Below are 23,858 nucleotides of genomic sequence, written 5' to 3'. Positions count from 1 at the left end.
ATGACTTCATATGGAAAGCGAACATCATTACAAGTTATTGATCGATTATTCTATATAGGACAAGCGGATCCAATGAAGGGCTAAAGAAAGGAGTAAAGGTACTAGGTGATTGTCTCCACAAAAACCCGGAGTCATGTATCCTGCATTTGTCCGACAATCCCTCAAGATCCTATCATCGATTCTATCATTGATTTGACATGGAAGTTCTGGTTAAAATCCATCGATTCCAAGTAGGGTTTGGATACGACACTTCAAATGAGTTTATCATGAATGCCTTCAAATAATTCCTAACAAGAACTCTCGGAGGTGCGATCAGAGACATCTAGTTGAGGATTGGGGAAAGTGCTAAGTTCGTCAAGATCGAAGAACTTAGATGTGGCAAGGAGAGGAAAATTCCATTATATTTAGGCAAGTCGAGACATGTTCGATTGGAGTTTAGCTATGTCGACAACGAAGATGAAGAACACGTGAGGACAGGTGAAACTGTTATTAGCATAACGGACAAAAGAGATAGAAACGATGGTGCAGATGCCATTCCCATATGTTGTAAGACTAGCAGTGTTGAGAGTTAGGATTAGCATGATCCTTTCATGGCTAGGAGATGTTGAATTGATACCTCAAAATTTGGTCAAATATTTGGAAGATTACGTGATCATGTTGGTTTTGGAAAGATACCATATTGGATTCAAGAAGGATATGGAAAGAATCAAATTGGAGCCAAGAAAGGAACAAATTTTCTTGTATACCACACGTTTTTCCTTTCTTTTTCTTTTACATGATTTTCTTCCTAATTTCCATCTTTTGCCTATTTTTAGGGTTTGACTCGTGTACTATAAATATAAGTCTCCTTTGACTCGTGTATTATAAATATAGGTCTCTTCTTTCAGTTTAGTAGAAGCCAATATTGTTGTGGCGTTGTATTCTCTCCACATTGTCAATTAATAATACATCTTGCATCTGTGTTAATTCCTCTTTTTTCTTCTTTACTTTATACATTGATATATTTTTATGTTGTTGCAATCCTTAATACTTCATATCGGGTCATTAACTTCATTCTTTACAACACCTCGATCCCAACAGAAGATAGGCTAAAGATTTGCATGGCTATAGTCTATTACTTGTGCCATTTCTTGTAATCTTATAGATTTCTTGTAACTAGATATTGATCGGATAGGATTGTCATTAGGTATCTTACCAATTACATTCATATGTCCCCTCAACTAGCAGTAAATGAAATCATATTGTTTTACATTTCAGCTAATAAATACTCTTGATTTCTGCCATTTCTTATTCTATTTGCTAACAGTATTGAACATAATTAGTCAATACAATGAACAAGAGTTTTTTCCTCAGTGCTATCTAATCCCTGATAACAAACATGCTATAATTGAAGGAGCACATAGTTAAGAGAGTGAGCGAGCAAAGAAAAACTGATTTGCCCCATAGGCTATAACTGACCCATGACTAGCATGAGATTGAATGTCTAAATCCATCTAGATGATCAAGATAGACAGTAAAAACTATCAGGATATTCGAGTACCATCTAACCCAAATGCCAGATTGAGGAAATATGATCTTACACAGTCTAATCAAGTCTGCCAAACATGCTAAAAGGTTTTACAAAACTTGAATCATCCCTTACAAGAGCAGGATAAATATTGCAGAAATTATCCTTTCCATTGACCAATGACTTAAAACAACTATTCAAGATGATAATCGTAAACAGAGAAATCACTATACAGCAGAGAACCATTTTCGTGGTGAAGCATGTAATAGCAAATATCACAAAAGTAGCAAGGGTTCTCCGGAGCCCACTTGTCGTCCACCGTCACCATTTCTGCTCAGTAAATCTTGCAAGCAGAGCATTTCCGATAATGCAACTTGAATTGAAATGTTGCCAATGGATAAGTTAGGGATGGCAATTTGAACCATTAAAATCAAAAATTGATGTTAACTGAACCAAATGGGACGAAAAAACCGAACCGATGGTGCAACGGAGTGGATACGGTATTTGATTTTAATGAACCGGTTCGTGGCGGTGCAGGTATTGTATTTATGCCGTCGAACCGAAATTGAACCGATTACCCACTTTAAAAAATCATTCTTTTATTAGAGATGACAATGTTTAGTGAGAAGGAAATTGACGAAAATGTACATTTTTTAAATTTAAATCTTAGTTAAAATCATGCTGGATTAGGTAGTATCGTTGTATTCTCTATTTACATTTCTTATTTACTATATAGGAATTAATTTTGAGTGTTGACCTATGTTAATAAGAGTTGTGGGGAAGAATAAGATTGAATATGAGTTAAGGTTGAAGCTTTTGAATTATTGAGCATGAATCAAGTAACTACAATGCACAAGAATCAAGAATGAAGGAAAAGTTTAGTATTGTTATATTCATAATATTGTTTGTTAAATTTGTATTTTGCAATTGAAATTTGGGATAATGTTTGCATTTTCGTTTGGAATATTGTGTGTTTGTTTTCATTAACTCTTTTTTCATAAATTGTTTTATATCAATTTGATGAATGGACTTATAAAAAATAATTTGTTTTCGTGGTTATTAATCGAACCAAACCGAACCGATTTATGTGGTTATAGTGCGGTTATGGTATGATAAAAAATTTGACGGTTTGGTGATGGTTTTGGCCGAACCAAACCAAAATCGAACCATTGCCATCTCTAGGATAGGCTGCTCGGTTTTGTACATCCTCTGGGTGAATCAACCTCATGTCTCTCAATACAATTAAATGCTTGCAATCCCCCTAGACAAACAAAATAAACCAGTTCAAATAATTAAATACAAAGGGCTTTGATCAAGATGAAAATCCAGAAATACATAAAATGCATACTTTTAAATACTCGTGTCAAAACTGCTAGTACAAATATAAGTTGTCACTTCTAAGTTCTACATTTACATTAACTAAATATATGATAAAAGTGGGGCAAATGTTTGTACAGCATGACAGGTGGAGAAAGGGGAAGAAATAATAACATAAACCAAACAAATGGTGCTAAATGAAACTGTAGGAAAATCGTAGCATGTTTTGACATGAATTTCGGGTCAACAAACTTACTTGAAATGATGAACTTCAAGATCTTTATGTGGTTGAATCACATTGCTTTCAAATCTCCAAATTTGTATTTTCTTGTACTCCAGTGATCCAAATCCCAATCACTGAAAGGAGATTATTGTTCACAATCTAAGTGCCATTTCTTGTGAGATTTCATGCAAAAATGTGATTCTAGGAACTTTCCAATTTAGAGGTGAATTTCCATACGAATTTTTTCACCATTTTTCTCATGTCTTGCATTTCCTCCCTCTTTTCCATAACTTCGATATGGAAGTTTCAAGTGGTTACTTGGGAGTTATGGGTTTGAATTCTAAATTCAAACTCAAACCACTCCCTCTAACCCTTATAAAATCCTGCGGGTTGGGTCACCCCACATGGACGATCCATTATCCGGATTTTTCAACATCTCTCACTCACACATAATGGGGTTGATCCGAACCACAAGTGAAATGTCGCACCTTAGATCCTTTGCAAGATCTATCTCACAAAAATTCATATGGTAAATAGATCGTGCGACCAACGAGTAATATTAGAGCTCACGGTACTATAAAACTGTTAGGAATATATAGTAGCTCTAGTACGGGAGGAACATCACATCTCGCTATGCCCCAAACTCATTTTTTAACATTAATTCAAGTATTTCTGATCCCTCGAGTATTTGTGGAACATACTAGAACTCCGCATCATATCATTGTATTCACAATTGCATTCTATACCCCAAATAGTTTAACACAATTGTCCGGCCGGTGAATACAAAAATAAATGTTGGTCAAAATAGTTTTCCTTTCCTACTTAAATCCTTCGATTTTAAATCAGCTGCTTTCCTAGACATACCCCATCAAACCGAATCAATCATAGTCATTGGCAACATACTAAAGTAGCAACACTGAAATAAAACCTCAATAAACAGTCAAAAGTCATAAGGGTATATGTGAGGTTACATAAACCTCAGGGTCTCACACAATGAGGAAGCAGGGATCCATTTACTCATTTACCCAATATTGGTCGTAAAAGCACACGCGGTATGAAACACGTGCTACGATGTTTCTCCCTTTCTTAGGGCCTTGTCATATTCTTTGTAAACAAAGAATATCGTACAGATCCTAGTTCAAGTATTCCTCGATACTTAACTTGAGTTCTCCTTATGTTCATTCATCTAGGCATTCTCAAATTGAGAACTCGATTTGGCTACTAAACGGGTTTAATGGATAGCGAAATTCATTTCAATTACTTGTTGTAATATCATTTTGATACCTTATCAAAGTGACTGGATCATGTAAACAAAATGATTACTATCAAGGCGACTGGATCATGTACACAACATGATCACTGTGTCTCATTTCATCTCATCTTAAAACGTCTGAGGCGATTGCTTGTGTGAGTAAGCCAATCTCAACCCGTTCGATATACTTTATATGTGCATACAAATCATTTATCTTATAATCCCAATATTAGATTACACATGAACTCAAAATCGTTAATCTTTGGGCACACAAAACTCAATCAAGAGTTTATCTGATACACCAAGTATCATATTCTACGAAATTGTAGAGATTCCATATTATCAACAAATATATCTCTAAACATCTTCAGAGTATGATGATTACATATCATTATTTACGTAGATATATCGCAAAAACACTTTCTTTGCTAATTTCTCTCACATAATTACCAGTAAGTGTTTGGTTCTATTTTGATACTTGAGATCTTAACATATAAGATAGTTGCGTAACTACCATGGATCTCATATTCTCACCTACTATCATTAGATGCTCAATACATCCATACCAAACAATGTCTTTAGCTGCGAAGATATACATAACAACATATGCTTCTTGCTACTTTATATAGCAAAAGCGCACAAGTCAAATAACTAATTGTGCTCGACTAACTCTCATTCTTAGTCAACAATTGTATATCTATTCCAATCATAAGTTATTTCTTTGACAACGAAATAGAATAACTGACAGCAGCACCCTTCAGGTATCACAATACATTTTCTAAAGATAATATTGATACCTACTGATTAGATCCGTGGCATGATCATTGTTAGGAAAAGTATATATCATAGTATACTTCTATCTCCTGACTCTTAGTTGTACTAGATATGATTCTCTGGATATATCTTTTTATGCACTTATGAAATCTTTGGATATTTATGAAGACTTATATGGTCACAGTTGCAATTTCACATGAGCATATATAGTATAAAACTCTTATGATAGAGCAAGAATATACGAAAAATATTCTTAGCACAAATCATACAATTTGCTAAACCCATGTCTTTTGTCTCAAAAAATGATGACAATCATTTCAAATTGATCTCTATACACTCCTTATCATGTTTAGCCAATTCAATGTCATCAATATCAATATTAGAATTACAACCTACCGTCAGACCTTTTATACAAATACAATAATTTTCGTCCATTAAATGAAATTCTTGTAGGAGATTTAACCCTGTTAAAAACTCAAGTACGACTGTCGAGATGACTGTATTTGGCCATGCGTGTAACTATAAAGTTACCATTATACAAAAAAAAGGCTTTAACATGTAATTAAAAAATCGATTCATGTTGATATCTTTAATCATTTCTCAATTGAGAATAAAAGATACAGTCTCTAGGTCGATTTGGTGTAACTCTAAATTTAAACATATCATCACGGCTAGCATTGATGTACAGAAGTGAATCCCATCATTATGAAAAAATTTATTCAACTCAATACACTCACATTGGGTATAACCTTTTTTAAAAAATGAGCTTTATCTATCAGAAACTCACTAGTCTTCCACTTAACTTTCAAGAACCTGAATGTTTTCGGTAAATATAATGTCCGCATAGGACTTTCACTATATCCAGATTAGGTTGAAATTATATTCTCCATCTATAGACTTCCATCACTTTTCTCGAAAGTCCTCTTTTGATTTTCTGAACTAGCTCTTAGATCCAACTTGGAACCAAGAATCATTGAAATTAGACAGTTCTTATATGGCTCCCATTTGAATAGATAAGTCCAACTCGGAAGCAGATTACTCCCACTTGAATTAGAAGTTTGAATCATCTCTTATACATTCAAAACTGATTCATCAATACAAATAATATCAATTTCAACGATGTTCTCCAACTTTTTCTCCCTTATTGGGAAAAATGTCAAATGTCATATCTTATAACTCGATATCTATCCAAAAATTTCACTTCAGTTCCTCTTTGGACTACATGTATGTCATTGAGACACATCTTGTTCTTAACAGACTCATGTTCCCATACTCATTATCGAGAACATATAAAGTCTATTAAGAGTTTATGATAACCCACATTAGATTATTTACGTGTCCAAACTTATATATTATAAATTTACCAACATTGAGAGAGCTCCATTAACTGATACGTTGTAGTTAGGCAACACTCTTTTCAAAAGCAAATACATAAGTTGGACTGTATATCTTAAACCTCATCACATTTAGCAATATTTCGTTTCGTCAATCAAATACACCATATAATTATTGGTGATTAAGGAATAGTCTATCAAATAAGAATCTCTTTCATTGCATAGATCATTGATATCTTGTGATAGAGAGTCATGACATCAGATAATTCTCAAAGTCTTCACTTCCATAATCTGATTTTCTACTTGACTTCAGAAAAATCTAAACCAGTGCAATATCTTCAATTTAAGAAGATCAGAGGCATAGTTGAAATGCGTGAATCTATCTATAAATGTAATGAAAAGTAAAGTTCCATCTCTATCTCTTTTAATCACAGTCCGCAAAGAAATTTGGATGGATTTATTCTACTAAAATTTAGCTCTTACAGTTTTGAATGGTTTTCTCAACTCAAAACCTCACACAATTGCACAAATATCCAGAACCATAATAAACATCACTACTGTGAGTATGAATAGAAATACCACGCATAAGTTCAAGTAAGAGACCACTCTTAGAAGAACAATAACTGAGACAAAATTTAGTGGAGTCTTTGATATTATCTTAATATCAAATAGGATGTCAGATTCTCCACTTTACAATACTAAATTCCAGTATCACTCATATAAACATCCACTCTATCTTTATTATTTGTATATATCTACTTTGTATCAAGTCAAAGACTCGACAATAGAATAATATACCTTTTGATCTCATACAAAGTGGGTTTCTAACCTTTGAATCCACTATCCACACAAGATAAGATCCAATATGTATAGTGTTGACACGTAAACAACACTAAGATGAATATATTCAAGTGCAATATATTTTAACTTAACCACTTTTTAGCTAAGAGATTCAAATCGTATAGTTGAAGCACTTGAACCTTTATAACACTGATCCTCTACCAAAACCACTTTCATTTATTTACTATCTGATAGTTCGTCTTGGTCCCTTTACCAGTCTCCCACATCTATCCCGCAATTGTTCTAGCTCATTCAATGCTTAAGATTAAAAATTTTATACAAACTAGATCATTGCTACACAAGTATGTCCTCGAGACTTAGCAACATCAAGTCGCATATCTTTTAACTCACATGGCGGGTAGTATAAATAGAAAAAAATTGACATTTTAATTTGTAAGTCACAATAACTTTCAAAATTTCATAAATTAAGAAGAGACTAATTTGAATTTACTACTCATCTAAAATTAATGGGACCAATGAAAATGTTAACATTATGCTAACCACCATCTAAGTCACATTTGAGAAAAAAGATCATTTATAACATAACTTAACAATTTAAATGCTCGAGTACTAAAATTCACATTTTCCCGTACTCGACTAAGTTCGATTCTGATCTCTATTCTCTAGAGTAGTATGACCTACATAAGGTTACGTGGTTGATGCTCTGGTATATTTAAAATCTTATCATGCCAAATATTATTGCATTTAATTTATCACCTTTATTAAGGTTAACTTCTATAGATTTTGATGCCATGATCTATCAGATTTTTTGAGACATGTTATTCTTAATTAATGCCCATTTATGCACATATTTAATTTTGCATTAACGTAAATTAACATCTACGATAGTTCAACGTTAGGCACAGAGTCGAAAGTTCACTATGTTCCCAATCATCGTCCGCAACCCTATCGTTTCACTATCATAAACTTAATTTAATAATGCAAAATTCTACGGGTTCTAAGTGAGAATCACATTAATTCTTCCAATTTCAGAACTCCCACTCAGTCGATGAATCAAATGGTTCTTGGTGAGATTTTCTCTAAATCTTCCAATCACTGAACTATCACTCAACTGACAATCAATAGGTTTAAGTAAGAATATTACTAATTCTATTGACCTTAACATTTATAACAATACATGATGTATTCAATTAGATAATTTCATAATATGCAATAAAAACATAAATATGCACATTTATCCAATCATGACATGCATCATGATATAACAAATTAATTCTTTCAGAAGATAACTTCAATTATAATTCAAAAACAAAGCTAACATCATTGAAGTTTTATTTTACAAATTCTCAATCCCATCTAAATCTCGATCGCAACACAGCCCTAATAACTGGGAAGTGACGTTAGAATTATTATATTCTGCTTGTCATCAAAAACTTAAATCCCAAAATATTTACGTATTCCATAATAGGTCATGTTCCAAATCCATTCATTTATCTCGATAAGTATGGAACATTTCAACAAATTTCATAGCCTTTGGTTTTTTAGCATTCCTTCTAAGGATGCTATAAATGTGCACAGATCTAGCCATATTAGATCAAGCACAAAAAAAATGAAAACAAGTCACAATGGATCACATAACCTAGTTAAGACTCACACAACTCATGAACGTATATATAATGCGGTATTTTAAATACTTTCGGAGTATTTTTCATCTGAAAATGAAACACTTCAAAAAAAAAAAAATAACTCCCACTAGGCAAATACTGCTTAACAAATATTCTCGATTTTTATAAAAAATTTAGAATTTAATCGAGTCCAAGAAAATATTTTTGATTATCTAAAAATTAATTTTAATTGCACATAAAAATCAAGAATATTTGAGGGACCAATTTACAATTTTCTAAAATTCATTTGAAAATGTCAAACAGTAATTTTATTTGACATTCCAACTTTTAACCCCTTTTTTAAATTAAAAAAAATGGGCATTGAACACCCACTACACTTAACGTTCTAAGTTCATCTGTGTGGTCAGATTTCATAATATCAGCTTTTAAAATTGTGTTCTGGACCCAAATAGATCCGATCGAGACTAAAAAATGGAAAAAAAGTATTGTTCATCTTTAAAAAAAAAAAACAAACATAATTTTCGGATTTTTTTTATCAATATTTCAGGAGGCCATAACTTCTTCATTCCAAGGCCAAAATTTATGTACTTTATATTGTTGGAAAGGTCTCGAGAAGATTCATCCAACCATAACAAATGGGCATCATGAAACACAATGTGAAAGAAGTTATCATCTTATGAAGTTTTCAATTTTACAAATTTTCACTAAAAAAACATATTTTCATCTAAATTTGGGAGGGCTTAATTTTCTTGTCTCAAGTCCAAAATTAATGATCTTTATATCGTTTGAAAGGTCTCGAGAAGATCTATCCAACCATACCAAATGGCAACATATGAACATTCTTCAAACTTTATCAATGGGCTTTTAGTGGAATTGACTTGCACATGCAACATTTTTATCTTGGGAAAATTTTGTATTCCAACTTTCCGATCCTGGTCATTGGGTCTGAGAAATCCAGGTGATTGGTAACAATGAGATAATTGTGGATGGGCGGGGTACACTGAATTTTGGAAGTCCAGTACAAGTTGGTTCAATATGGGTCTTCACACATCCCACCAAGTTAGGAATCACAGCAGGTTCCTAGCTGGATATTGAATTTGACCGCAATGTGTTCGATCCAACATGAACCCCATTAAGAAACAGAAATAGAGAAAAAATAAAGTGAATATACCTGGTGACAGTAAAGATATCCAGCACCAAGTCGAAACCTTAGGTCACAAAACCTTATTTTTTGCATGTGGAGCTTTAAGCACAGGCAATTGTACTTTTTCGCTGCCCAAAAGTGCCTTTTGCTTTTGTTGTAATTCACCAGCAATGATGCAATCCCATTTTTCAAGTGCATCATCCTTAGAGTTCTCAAGCCAATCAAGTATGGGCTTGCTGTAGTCTATAGCAGAGTGTTCCCTCATATCATTGCAAAATACTTCCCGCAAACATTCCAATTGGTGTTAGCAACTAGTTGGGGATAAAAGTTATACTTTATTTTCAGTAAACAAAGACAATGCAGAAATCTACTTCTATTAAGAAGTATCCAGAAGGATCGTGCTGTCCCGCCTTTTTCATGATCTCATCAGTCAAGCAATATATTTTGTCTCCCACTTCGGTCAAAAATTGCCGTCCAAGAACCAAAAATTCTTGAGTCTACAAACATATTAACATAATCATCAGTTGCAGTCAGAAGTGAAAGAAATTGAGGAGAATAATAAGTCGCCAGAAACAAAAACATATATCATAGGACTTGACCTACTTAATCAATTAGCATTAAAGTCCGCTTTTTTTTTTTTGGCTCAGGGCGGGAATGAATACAAGATTCCATTAACACAGAAAAGAATAGAAAAAACATAAACACATGGCAAGAGAGAAAAAGGACAGAAAAACTATAATCTATAACCCACGCAGTCTTCGCAGCAATAGATATTTTCTTCTAAAGCTAGATCAGAAAATTAAAGACCAGTTTTTCTCTCTAATCTTCACGTGTAAGAACCAACATTTTTGCTCCTTTTTCTATCTGATCATTTACCAAAGAAATTATCTCAAACTACGAGCACTTAAAGTATAAGATCTATGATATTCCAACAGACCCATGGATCAGGTCTTCAACTTCTGTTACCCATCATCTTGTTTCCACTAGTTAGCCATGCATCAATCTATGCATTCCATACAGCTACAAAGAGAGGAGAATAGAGCATTATAACAGATAAGAAAACAAACTCGTATTTAACCATGGAAATTCAGATGCTGGGAAATTGTGTATCTTAACAAAGTGTATTTTGGTAAAGACCTCCAAATTATGGCGAGTTTTGTTCCAATGAACATTTGGAACATGATAAGTAATCATGATTACAATGAACAAGTTCAGGTGAATGGTGATGAATACAACCCCCAAGCAAAAAATAAGAATAAGGGAAAATGAAGAAAGTCGAGCATGTAACCAATGAAGACGGGTTTGATTCTTCAGCAATTGCAAAGAACAGACTGGACTTACAAACTCACATCTAAGGACATTGTCCAGTGCTTTATATTTCTATATTATATATTAAAACTTAAGCTAATATCATTTTAGCTGAAAAGCATTCAGTTAGAAAGATACAAAGTTCAAATGATCCGGTAATAAGAACCAAAGACAAAAGATGGACAGAAATTAAAATCCAACAATAAACATCAGTTTTCTTTTGTGGATATTGAGATGCAAGAAAGTGGTGGTGCTTACCTTTAACCAAGAGCGCCTGTTATAGTATACCTCGAAGCAAAGGACAACCTCAGGAAAATGCACCGGTACACGTTCACAAGTATTAAAGGATTTCACCTGCTATGCGTTTGAAAGTGACATTAAACACCATTAAGGTTGAATCAGATAACAATGGAAGAAGAGATCAAGTAATTGGACATTAATCATTATCATTCCAACAGCTTTAGGTTCCAAAAAGATGATCGAGCACTTTCTGGCTCCAACAACAATGACTAAGCACCCCTTTAAAGACAAAATTACTGAAATTTTTGGTATAGAATGTAATTTTTTTTTTTTTTTTGATAACTCAGGTTTCCAAGTTTTGTCCGACTAATCCGGAGGAGTGGCGGCATTCCCCCCTGGTTCGCCGCCCAAGTAAATTCGGATGCGAACACAGGTTATACATACTTAGGCTGGACATTCGAGATGCGGTTCTCCTTCCTGTAGACCTCCCTTTATGACGTGCGGACATGATCCTCGGAGGGACGGTATAGAATGTATTTATCAACATGAAGAGCAATCCAGCTTTCCAAGTTTCCAGCATTTTTCTTCATTTTTCAAATGATACAAACCCTAGTTAATATGGCACCATACCATGAAAGAAATAACCTGACGAATGAAATGTATGTATACATAAAGTGGAAACACTATGAGAATTTGCACAGTCATTTTAGACGATACAAAGAGTTGACCGAGAAGAAAAATGCAATGAAACTGATATCTTCTCTTTTAATAAAGTGATGATAATATTTTATCATAGGTATCAAACAAAATGCAAATGCAAATGCAAAAATAACAAACGATAGTCATAGTCTACTTCATGAAAAGGAGGCCTTGACAGCTTAAGAGCCTTGTTAGCCTCCCAGTGAAATGTTAAATCAGCACCCTTCAATGCATGCACACAAAAAGGATTTGTTACTGTTATGTATGTAAATAGATGCTTAATTATAGGGATTGATAGCTTGATTGTAGGATTCCCTAGTTAGAATAATTTCCTAATTTAGATTTCTCTACCTATATATATGGGTGTATCTTCCCTATGATTGAATAGAAGGAAAAATAATTTTCTTTCATACTTTACATGGTATCAGAGCCCTAAGTTACTTACTCGTGTGTGAAATTTTGAGTGATTGTCCTCTTGATTCATAGTAATAGGCGATCGTGTCTTAGTCGCCATCTGGGTTCTTCAAATTCCTCACGTATTTTATATCAAACTCTTGTCCTGCGTTCTCAGTTAGAGGTATTACAGCCTCGCTCCTCAAGATCTCAGTCATCTTCTCGTGTCATAGCCTTGGTTCGTGCAGTCCAATGGTGTTGGTCACAGTTTCCTTCCCAGTTCAACGGTTGATTCTTGGTCACAGTAGGCTTCCAACGTCTCCTTGTAGGGTTGGTGGAAGTTTCGATGTTAGGTTGGTGATTTTACACCTCCGATTGAAGGCTTCGACCTCAGGTTGCACTCGTTTCTTCTCTTAGATTATGTTGGATCGTGGGTACTAACGATTGTGTAGATTGGTTGTAGTGTTGTTGGGCCATTATTTTGGGCTTCAATTAATTGAATAGTGCTGAGTAGTGATGTTTGGGCAATTGGGCTTAACTAATTATTAGTTGGGCTATTAATTAGATATTGTTTGGGCCTATCATTGTGGGCCTTGTTGAATTTGGGATATTGTAATTTGGATCTTGTGCTTTGTTTCTATGGCTAACAAACAAAAGGATTTAATCGTAACTGATGTCATCCCAATGATATCCAAAATCACGGAACATAAGTTAATTGGTCCAAATTATTTAAATTGGTGTAAGACAATTTGAATTTATCTGCGAAGTATTTCTATGGACAATCACCTTATTGAAGATCCACCAACAGATAAAACTCGTCAAACATGGTTAAGAGATAATGCCCGATTATTCTTACAAATCCGTAATTCCATTGACACATAGATTAATCACTGTGAGTATGTTAATAAATGAATGGAATATTTAGAATTTATGTACTCCGGGAAAGGAAATATATCACGGATTTATGAAGTCTGTAAGGGTTTTTACCATGCTGAACAACAAGATCAGTCTCTTTAAGCTTATTTTATGAATTTCAAAAAGATATACGAAGAACTGAATGCCTTGTTACCCTTTAGTCCAGATGTGAAAGTGCAGCAAACTTAGAGGGAGCAAATGGCTGTGATGAGTTTTCGAGCTTGTCTTACTTCTCAGTTTGAGACTGCTAAATCCCAGATTCTCTCCAGTACTGAGATTTCATCTCTGCAAGAAACTTTGACTAGAGTACTTCGCACAGAAACTGGTGATTCTGTTGCTTCATCTGTTCAGACTTTTAATGCTCTTATCAGTCGCAATAGTAGAGATAATACACGAGGCGGGGTACAGGTAATCGGGTCAATCGAAATCAGAATGAAGGATTGTATGCTACTACTGTCATGAGCCGGGTTATACCAAATACTCGTGCCGAAACACTGTAAAATAAATCTCAAAAGTCTCACTCAACCCATATTGCAGCTACTACTACACCCATCTCGTTCTTTGGGCAAACCATTACAGTTTCTACAAATGAATTTGCCAAATTCGCTCAGTACCCAGAAGCATTGAAGAATTCATCTCATCCTATCTTTGTCGTTGCTAAGACAAGTAAACCTAGTACAGGTCATCTATCCTCTTCCTCAAAATGGGTCATTGATTTCGGTGCCACAGATCATATGACATGTAATCCTAGTCTCTTCTCCACTTTTCAATCCCATACATCTCCTTCCACTATTACTTAAACTGATGGATCTACATCCTCTGTCCTCGATTCTGGCACTATTAATCCAACTCCATCCATTTCTTTATCATCTATTTTAAGTCTACCTCAATTTTCATTTAATTTAATGTCTGTGAGCAAGCTTAATCAAACTTTAAACTATTGTGTCTCATTTTTTGCTAATTACTGTCTTTTTTAGAATCTTATGATGAAGAAGATTATTAGTAAAGGACATGAATCAAACAGTCTCTATATATTATGGATAGCTAGTTGCCCAAGTCCATTGCGTGTTTAGGCATCTTAACTCCTTTTGAAGCACTTGCCGGTTGGGACATTCATCTTTATCTTTGTTGATGAAATTATGTCCTCGGTTTTAGAATGTGTCGTCTTTAGATTGTGAGTCATGTCAATTTGCATAACATCATCGTCTGTCCTCAGTTCCTCAAGTTAATAAAAGAGCTAGTTTTCTTTTTGAATTAGTTCATTTAGATGTTTGGGGTCCTTGTCCTGTCATGTCCAAAACTGGATTTCAGTATTTTGTTACCTTTGTTGATGATTTTTCTTATGTGACTTGGTTTATTTAATGAAGAATCGCTCTGAATTATTTTCTCATTTTAGTGCCTTTTGTGTTGAAATTCAAACTTAGTTTAATGTTTCTGTACAAACATTAATAAGTGATAATGTTAAAGAATATTTTTCCGATTCTTTTCAAACTTACATGCTTCATAATGGTATTCTTCACCAATCTTTGTATGTTGACACCCCCTCTCAAAATGGTGTGGCTGAAAGAAAAAATAGACATCTTCTTGAGATAGCTAGGGCACTCCTATTCCATATGCATATTCCTAAACAATTTTGGGTTGATGCAATTTCCACAGTCTGTTTCTTGATTAATCAGATGCCTTCATCCGTTCTCTATGGTAAGACGCCTTACAGTGTCATTTTCCTTACTAAACCCCTATTTCCTATTGAACCTAAGATTTTTGGTAGTACATGTTATACTCGTGATGTTTGCCCCAGGTAACTAAATTAGATCCCAAATCTTTAAAATGTATTTTTCTGGGTTACTCTCGTCTACAAAAAGAGTATAGGTGCTATTGCCCGAGTCTTAACAAATATCTTGTGTTAATTGATATTACTTTTCTCGAATATTCCTAAACAGTTAGGGCATCTTGTGTTAATAGACATCTTCTTGAGATAGCTAGGGCACTCCTATTCCATATGCATATTCCTAAACAATTTTGGGTTGATGCAATTTTCACAGTCTGTTTCTTGATTAATCAGATGCCTTCATCCGTTCTCTATGGTAAGACTCCTTACAGTGTCATTTTCCTTACTAAACCCCTATTTCCTATTGAACCTAAGATTTTTGGTAGTACATGTTATACTCGTGATGTTTGCCCCAGGTAACTAAATTAGATCCCAAATCTTTAAAATGTATTTTTCTGGGTTACTCTCGTCTACAAAAAGAGTATAGGTGCTATTGCCCGAGTCTTAACAAATATCTTGTGTTAATTGATATTACTTTTCTCGAATAGATTCCTTTCTTTCCAACTTCTTATACTTCTTTCAGTAAGGAGGAGGATGATGATCTGTTGGTGTATTATGTCACTTACCAGTCAACTAATGTCACTTCGACACCTACTGCTCCCACACCACCACCTATTCACCATGTGCATTCCAGAAGACGAGGCCCTCCTGATGCATGTTCGATACCTGTCTCTTCTTCGGCATCGGATCCAATGTCCAGCGACCTTGATCTACCTATTGCTCTCGGCAAAAGTAAACGACAATGTACTTATCCTATTTCATCTTTTGTGTCTTATGATCACTTGTCTTCTTTTGTTGCTTCCCTTGACTCTGTGACTCTTTCGAAAACTGTTCATGAAGCTTTATACAATCCTGGTTGGCGTGAAGCTTTAATTGAGGAGATAAATGCTTTGGATACTAATGGTAATTGGGATTTAGTGGATTTACCTGCAGAAAAAAGGCAATTAGATGTAAGTGGGTATTTGCAGTCAAAGTCAATCTTGATGGATCAGTGGTTCGGTTTAAAGCCCATCTTGTTGCTAAAGGCTATGATCAGACTTATAGTGTGAATTATTCTAACATTCTCTCATGCCGCTAAGTTAATGTTTGTTCGCTTATTCATTTTTATGGCAGTTATTCATGATTGGCCTTTACATCAACTGGACATAAAAAATGCCTTCTTACATGGTGGTCTCCATGAAGAAGTTTATATGGAGCAACCTCCTGGGTTTGTTGCTCAGGGAGAGCATGAGAAAGTGTGTCATCTTCGAAAATCCTTATATGGGTTGAAACAAAGACTACGTGCTTGGTTTGGAAAATTTAGTCAGGTAATGGAAAAGTTTAGAATGCAAAAGATCAAGTCTGATCACTTAGTCTTCTACAAACAATCCAAATCCGACATTATTCTTTTTGTTGTGTATGTTGATGATATTGTTATTACTGGCAGTGATACTATGGAAATTTCATCTCCAAAGTCATTTCTTCACGCCCAATTCCATATGAAGGATTTAGGAGTGTTGAAGTGTTTCTTGAGAGTTGAGGTGACAAGAAGCAAGAAAGGCATCTTCTCATCTCAGAGAAAGTATGTACTTGACTTGTTAACAGAGACATGAAAGTGATAGGCCCCCAATCACGCACACTTATTCTAGAAAAATCAAGAGAAGAGTGAATGGGGGTAGTAACTAATTCTGTTAGGAGTTTGTTTTGGCACACTCATAAATAGTAGGGGAAAAGGGAGGAGAGGCAAGACCTGATTAATGTAAGTGTTATTTAGGAAAGATTTGGCCCTCTCGAAAGGCTGTCCATTATCATTCCAGTTGCTATAATCTTTCTTTTCATTAATATAAAATATATTTCGCTTCTACAGATCTATTGCTTTTTTGTCCAATCATTAATTTCCCATTTTCCCATTAATATTGGTATCAGAGCACCCTAAATCAGCCAAACACAGCCATGACTCTTGCGTACAGAATGGGACAATTGGAACAAAAGGTTGAAAGCAATCATCAGGAGATGCAGACCGGTCTCGAAATCCTACGACCGGATTTTAAGTCGATACATTCTAAGTTTGATCTTCTACTGTGTACTTGGGAAAACCAGGAGAGTGAACGAAAGGATAAAGGCCCAGCCATAGAAAACTCACCAATGACACAATAAGAATTTGGGTTAACACAGTCTAGATTAGAGAGAAGTCAGAACAGTGTGAGCTTAGGCAATGATTGGAGGTTGGAACCACGAGTCCGACGGTTGGAGATGCCCATTTTTAGGGAAACAATCCAGATGGGTGGATCTTCCATGTGGAGAGGTATCTTAGCCTCAATCGAATAAGTGAAGAGGATAAAGTTGAGGCAGCTGCTGTATGTTTTGACGATGAGGCCCTGACATGGTATAAGTGGAAAGAGAAACGAAGGCCACCAACAAATTTGGAGGATCTGAAAGCACAACTCCTTCTCCGATTTCGGTCCATGCAGGGAGGATCCTTATGCGCTCAGTTTCTCTCTATCTAGTAGGAGGACACGGTCAGAAATTATCGTCAGAGGTTTGAAAAATTGGCCATGCCGTTGAAAGACGTCTCTGATGAAATGTTGGAATCAATTTTCCTTAATGGGTTGGTGCCAAAAATCAGGGCTGAGGTATATTTACTCAGACCTGTGGGCCTAGAGCAGATGATGAAAAAGCCTAAATGGTGGAGGATCGAAACACTATTAGCCAAACAACCCATACCAACTCAGGCCCAATTAAACCTAAAAGTATCCATATAATAGCCCAAATCTCCCACAAACCCACAATACCCTTACATCTAGCCACAAATCGCCCCAACTCGCATTCCAAATTTTCCACACCCTTTAGAAGACTTACCGACACAGAGCTTCAAACAAAGAAAGAGAGAGGCCTATGTTTCGTTGTGACGAAAATTTTACTATTGGCCATAAATGTAAGAGTAAAGAGCTGCAAGTACTGGTGATTCAGGAGTTGAAAGACACGGAGCAGTCGGTGTCAGAAGAAATGATAGGAGGCGAAGTCACAGTTGACGACTTGGTGGTGCCTAAATCGAAGGAGGTTTGATGGGTCAACCAGTTGAACTCTCCATTAATTCGGTGGTTGGGCTCACGGTACCTGGAACGATGAAGCTACAGGGACTGATTGGTCAGAGAAAGATGGTAGTACTAGTGGATAATGGAGCTTCTCATAATTTCATCTTAACTGGGCTAGTGCAGGAGGAAGAATTTCCATTGTCAGGCACGATTGGATATGGAGTAATAATGGGCATAGGATTGACAACGAAAGAAGAAGGTGTTTGCAAGCATGCAACATTAAAGCTGCTGGGCCTAGAAGTGGTTGAGGACTTCCTACCCTTGGATTTGGGGAGTTTCGACGTCATACTCAGACTGCAGTGGCTATGGAAGTTAAGGACGATGCAAGTCGACTCGAATAATCTCACAATTTCCTTTACCGAGGAAGGGGTGACTGTTAACTTACAAGGGGACTCAAGCCTTAGCAAAATTCCAGTATCATTGAAATCTATGTGGAAGGCTTTCAAGGAACAAGGCGAGGGATTTCTACTGGAATTAGGGAACATCACGCTATCCCACAATCCTCCTTTGCAATGGCCACCGAAAATTGTTGAAGAAGTGCTGGAAGAATATAAGATAGTCTTTGAAGATATCACATAGTTGCCTCCCAAACGAAGACAGGACCATGTAGTAGTGTTAAAGTCTGGGGCGGAGCCAGTAAGTGTCTGACCTTATCGATATCTCAATTTTCAGAAAAATGAAATTGAGTGACTAGTTCGAGAGAGTTAGCAGTCGGTATCATTCAGCACAACACCAGCCCTTTCTCAAGCCTGATACTCTTAGTAAAGAAGAAGGATGGAAGTTGGCATTTTTGTGTAGATTACCGAGCTCTAAACAAAGTAACTATGCCTGACAAATTCCTAATCCCTGTCATCAACGAATTACTAGATGAGCTACATGGAGCTAAGATATTCTCAAAAATCGACATTCGATCAGTTTACCACCAGATTCGAGTTAAGGTGGAAGACTTGCCAAAGACTATTTTTCGAACTCAAGAAGGGTATTATGAATTTCTGGTCATGCCCTTTGGTTTGACTAACACACCGGCCACCTTTCAGTCCTTAATGAATGATATTTTCAGATACATGCTTAGAAAATGTATTTTGGTGTTCTTTAACGATATAATGGTATACAGTCAAACGGAAGAGGAACACAGAGACCACTTGTAGAGGGTATTGCAGATCTTGGTAAACCACAAGCTTTTCGCCAATAAGAAGAAATGTTCTTTTGGGTAGAGGAAAATTGAGTACCTTGGGCATATTATCTTGGAATCGAGAGTTGCTGCTGACCAGTCCAAAGTTGCAGCCATGAGTGACTGGCCCAGACCGAAGATTCTGAAGGAGCTGAGGGGATTTCTATGGTTAACAAGTTATTACAGGCGATTTGTGGAGGGGTATGGAAAAATGGTGTGGCCCCTTACTCAACTATTGAAGAATGATAGCTTTGGATGGAATGACACGGTTGAAGTCACATTCAATAAACTTAAAGAGGCCATGACAACAACTCCGGTATTAACCCTTCCAGATTTTTCACAAACATTTATTATTGAAACCGATGCTTCTGGCATTGGTTTAGGCGCCATTTTGATGTAGAATTAGAGACTTGTAGCCTATTTCAGCCAGGTTTTCCCACCCAGGACTCAGGGAAATCTGTTTATGAAAGAGAACTCAAGGCAATAGCTTTAGCAGTACAAAAATGGAGGCATTACCTACTAGGAAGGTGATTTGTGGTGAGAACAGATCAAAAGAGCCTCAAATTTCTCCTTGTACAGCAAGTCATCAATGAAGAGTATCAGAAATGGTTGACAAAATTGCTGGGATTTGACTTTGACATCAAATATAAACCTGGGCTAGAAAATAGGGCAGCAGATGCATTGTCCATAAAATGGGAAACAGTAAGATTTATGGCTCTCAGTATTCCAAGTGTCTAGCAAATAGATGAAGTAATTAGAGAACAGATGGATGATCACTACCTAAGTATGATGAGGAATGCCATTAAGGATAATCCATTGTCTTACACAGGCTATACAATTGTGCAAGATGTCTTATAATACAAGGATAGGATCACCATACCTAAAGGCTCTCCTTTGGTCCGGCTAGCTCTACAAGGACACGAATGCAAAGTTGGAGGGCATGGTGGATTTTTCAAAACCTACAAGAGAGTTGCTGGCACATTTTACTGGGTTGGCATGAAGAAGGACATTCAGGAGTACGTGGTAGCTTGTGAAGTTTGTCAATAGTGCAAATACTCAACATTGACTCCAACTGGCCTATTACAACCTCTACCTATTCCAGAACGGGTTTGGGAAGACATATCTATGGACTTCATAGAAGGTATGCCTAAGTCGGAGGGGTTTGATTCCATTCTAGTAGTGGTGGATCGACTAAGTAAGAATGCTCATTTCATTGGACTTAAACATCTATTCACTACACCCTCAGTCACTTCAATCTTTATCAAGGAAATAGTTCGTTTGCACGGGATGCCACGATCCATAGTATCTAACAGAGATAAAGTATTTCTAAGTAAATTCTAGAGCGAAATGTTTCATTTGCAGGGGACAAAATTAAAGCACAGTTCGGCCTATCACCCCAAATCGATGGCCAAATGGAAGTGGTGAATCGGAGTGTTGAAACATATCTGCGCTGTTTTGCTACATTCAGACCAAAGAAATGGCACCATTTTCTGGCTTTGGCAGAATTCTCATACAATACATCATTCCACGTATCTGCACAATTGACACCTTTTCGCATACTATATGGGAGAGAACCCCCAACTCTGTTGCCGTTTGAGAAGGGCACCACCATTGTTTCTTCCTTAGATCAGTAATTAGTAGAACGTTACAGGGTCCTGGAGGAACTCAAGATCCATTTGGAGAAGGCTCAACAACAAATGAAAAACACGGCTGATAAGCACCGACGGTTGGTAGAATTCTCTATATGTGATTTAGTCTATTTGAAGATGAGGCCGTACCAACGCAGAAATCTGGCACACCAAATCAATGAGAAGCTAGCGCCTCGCTACTATGGACCTTTTAAAATTGTGGCTAAAGTTGGGGCGGTTGCCTATAAACTAGACCTATCATGGGGACCGTAATTCATTCGGTCTTTCACGTTTCATAGTTACGGAAAGCTATTGGGGAGCATCATCTGATCACTCAACTACTACTTAACCTTGGTGCGGACTAGGAACTAACGGTAGAGCCAGAAGCAGTATTGGGTGCCCGAATTGTTCCAACAAGTGATGCTGAGGATATGGAAGTTCTGATAAAATGGAAAGGAATGTCTACAGTGGAAGCCACCTGGGAACCGTACAGCCTAATCAACCAACAATTTCCCACCTTCTACCTTGAGGACAAGGTGGCTGAATTGGGAAGGGTGACTAATAGGCCCCCAATCACGCACACTTATTCTAGAAGAATCAAGAGAAAGGAAGGGAGTGGGGGTAGTGACTAATTCTGTTAGGAATCTGTTTTGGCACACTTATAAATAGTAGGGGGAATGGAAGAGAGGCACGACCTGATTAATGTAAGTGTTATTTAGAAGAGATTCGGCCCTCTCGAAAGGCTGTCCATTATCATTCCAGTTGCTATAATCATTCTTTTCACTAATATAAAATCTATTTCGCTTCTACAGATCTATTGCTTCTTTGTCCAACCATTATCCTCCCATTTCCCCATCAGAAAGTTGGGATCTAAGCCAAGTAGTGCTCCAATACTTTCCAATTTGCGACTTACCAAAGATAATGATTTATTTGAAGATCCTGAGAAGTATAGAAGACTGGTTGAAAAATTGAACTATCCTAATTGGAAAATTGAACTATCTTACAATAACCCGTCCTGATATTGCACATCCCGTCAGCATTGTAATTCACTTCATGTCTTCCCCAACAATTCACCATTGGACAGCTTTAGAATAGATCTTGTGTTATTTAAAGGGAGCTCCTAGACGTGGAATACTATACAGAAATCATGGAAATACCCACATCGAATGCTTCTCAGATGTGGATTGGGCAGGTTCTAAGATTGACCGAAGATCAACTACCAGTTATTGTGTTTTTTGTTGGAGAAACTTTAGTCTCATGGAAATGTAAAAAGCAAAATGTTGTGTCCCGATCTAGTGCAGAATCAGAATATAGAGCTACAGCACAGTCTTTGTGTGAGATAATGTGGATATATCAACTCTTAACTGAAGTTGGTCTTAAAACTTCAATACCAGCAAGGTTGTGGTGTGACAATCAAGCTGCTCTTCATATTGATTCTAATCCTGCGTTCTATGAACGAACCAAGTATATTAAAATTGACTGTCATTTTATTCGTGAAAAGGTACAGCGAAATTTAATCTCTACAGGATACGTGAAAACTGGAGAACAACTAGGAGATATTTTCACAAAGACTCTAAATGGGATTCGGGTTGATTATATTTGTAACAAGCTGGGCATGATTAATATCTATGCTCCAATTTGAGGGGGAGTGTTACGTATGTAAATAGATGCTTAATTATGGGGATTGATAGCTTGATTATAGTATTTCCTAGTTAGAATAGTTTCCTAATTTAGATTTCTCTACCTGTATATATGGGAGTATCTTCCCTATGATTGAATACAAGGAAAAATAATTTTCTTTCATACTTTACAGTTACAACCACATGCTTAACCACCAATAAATATAAAAGAAAATTGCGAGTAGCAATCTTGGGCTAGCATGCATATAAATTACTTTATTAGACATTAAGCCCCATCTTTTTTTAGTACCATAGATAACATACAGTGTTAAAACATCTTTATTCCATGACTCAGAGGAAATCAATCAACGGGGACACTGACAGCATCTACATTGCTTATTTTCTTTTGTTATCCGGAGAAGGAAGAAGAGATATGCATTAGCTTTTATGTAGCCAGTTGAAAATAAGGAACTTTACTAGCATTCTTATCTTCATTAATATATACAGAAATGCATGCAAGATTAAATTCAATACAAAACAGAGAACTTACGAGTAATGTATAAATTTGTTAACCAATGTACTGACTAAACTTGAGCTATTAAAACCTTATCCATACGCATCACATACATAAGACAAGCAATGAAAGCAAATAGGCATTTAGGTAGTGAACCTTTGTTGAAGTACTCGTAGATTTGAGAGATCTTATTTTATTATCTTTCTTTGAGAACGTTGTTCTAGATCCAGAGGTCCCGCACCTATCACTGTCCAATCAAAAGATAAAAAAAGGGCTAAGGTGAACATAGAACAGGACTAGATATATCTGTCTATGGAAGTGAATAAAAACTTTGAAAATTGCCTATTTGAATGAATGCAACCTAGCAGCCGCTTTATCTTCTTCTTGTTTTTGTTTAGTCCTTGCAAATTGCTCAACATTTACAGTATAGCTTTCCTAAAAAAGGGGAGAATCTCAAACTACAATCATAGAAGAGAATAACATTAATTGAAC

The 23,858-nt window shown here is 36.1% G+C and overlaps 1 pseudogene; it reads right to left on the bottom strand.

The window, feature by feature from the left end:
- Nucleotides 1–1,700: 1,700 nt before the first annotated feature.
- LOC111396441 lies at nucleotides 1,701–11,663 on the bottom strand (annotated as a pseudogene).
- Nucleotides 11,664–23,858: the final 12,195 nt, after the last annotated feature.

Source organism: Olea europaea, chromosome 6, assembly GCF_002742605.1.
Source record: "Olea europaea var. sylvestris chromosome 6, O_europaea_v1, whole genome shotgun sequence".
Taxonomy (NCBI): Eukaryota; Viridiplantae; Streptophyta; class Magnoliopsida; order Lamiales; family Oleaceae; genus Olea; species Olea europaea.
The sequence above is the reverse complement of the archived record's forward strand: the minus strand, read 5'-3'. Positions and strand labels throughout refer to the sequence as shown.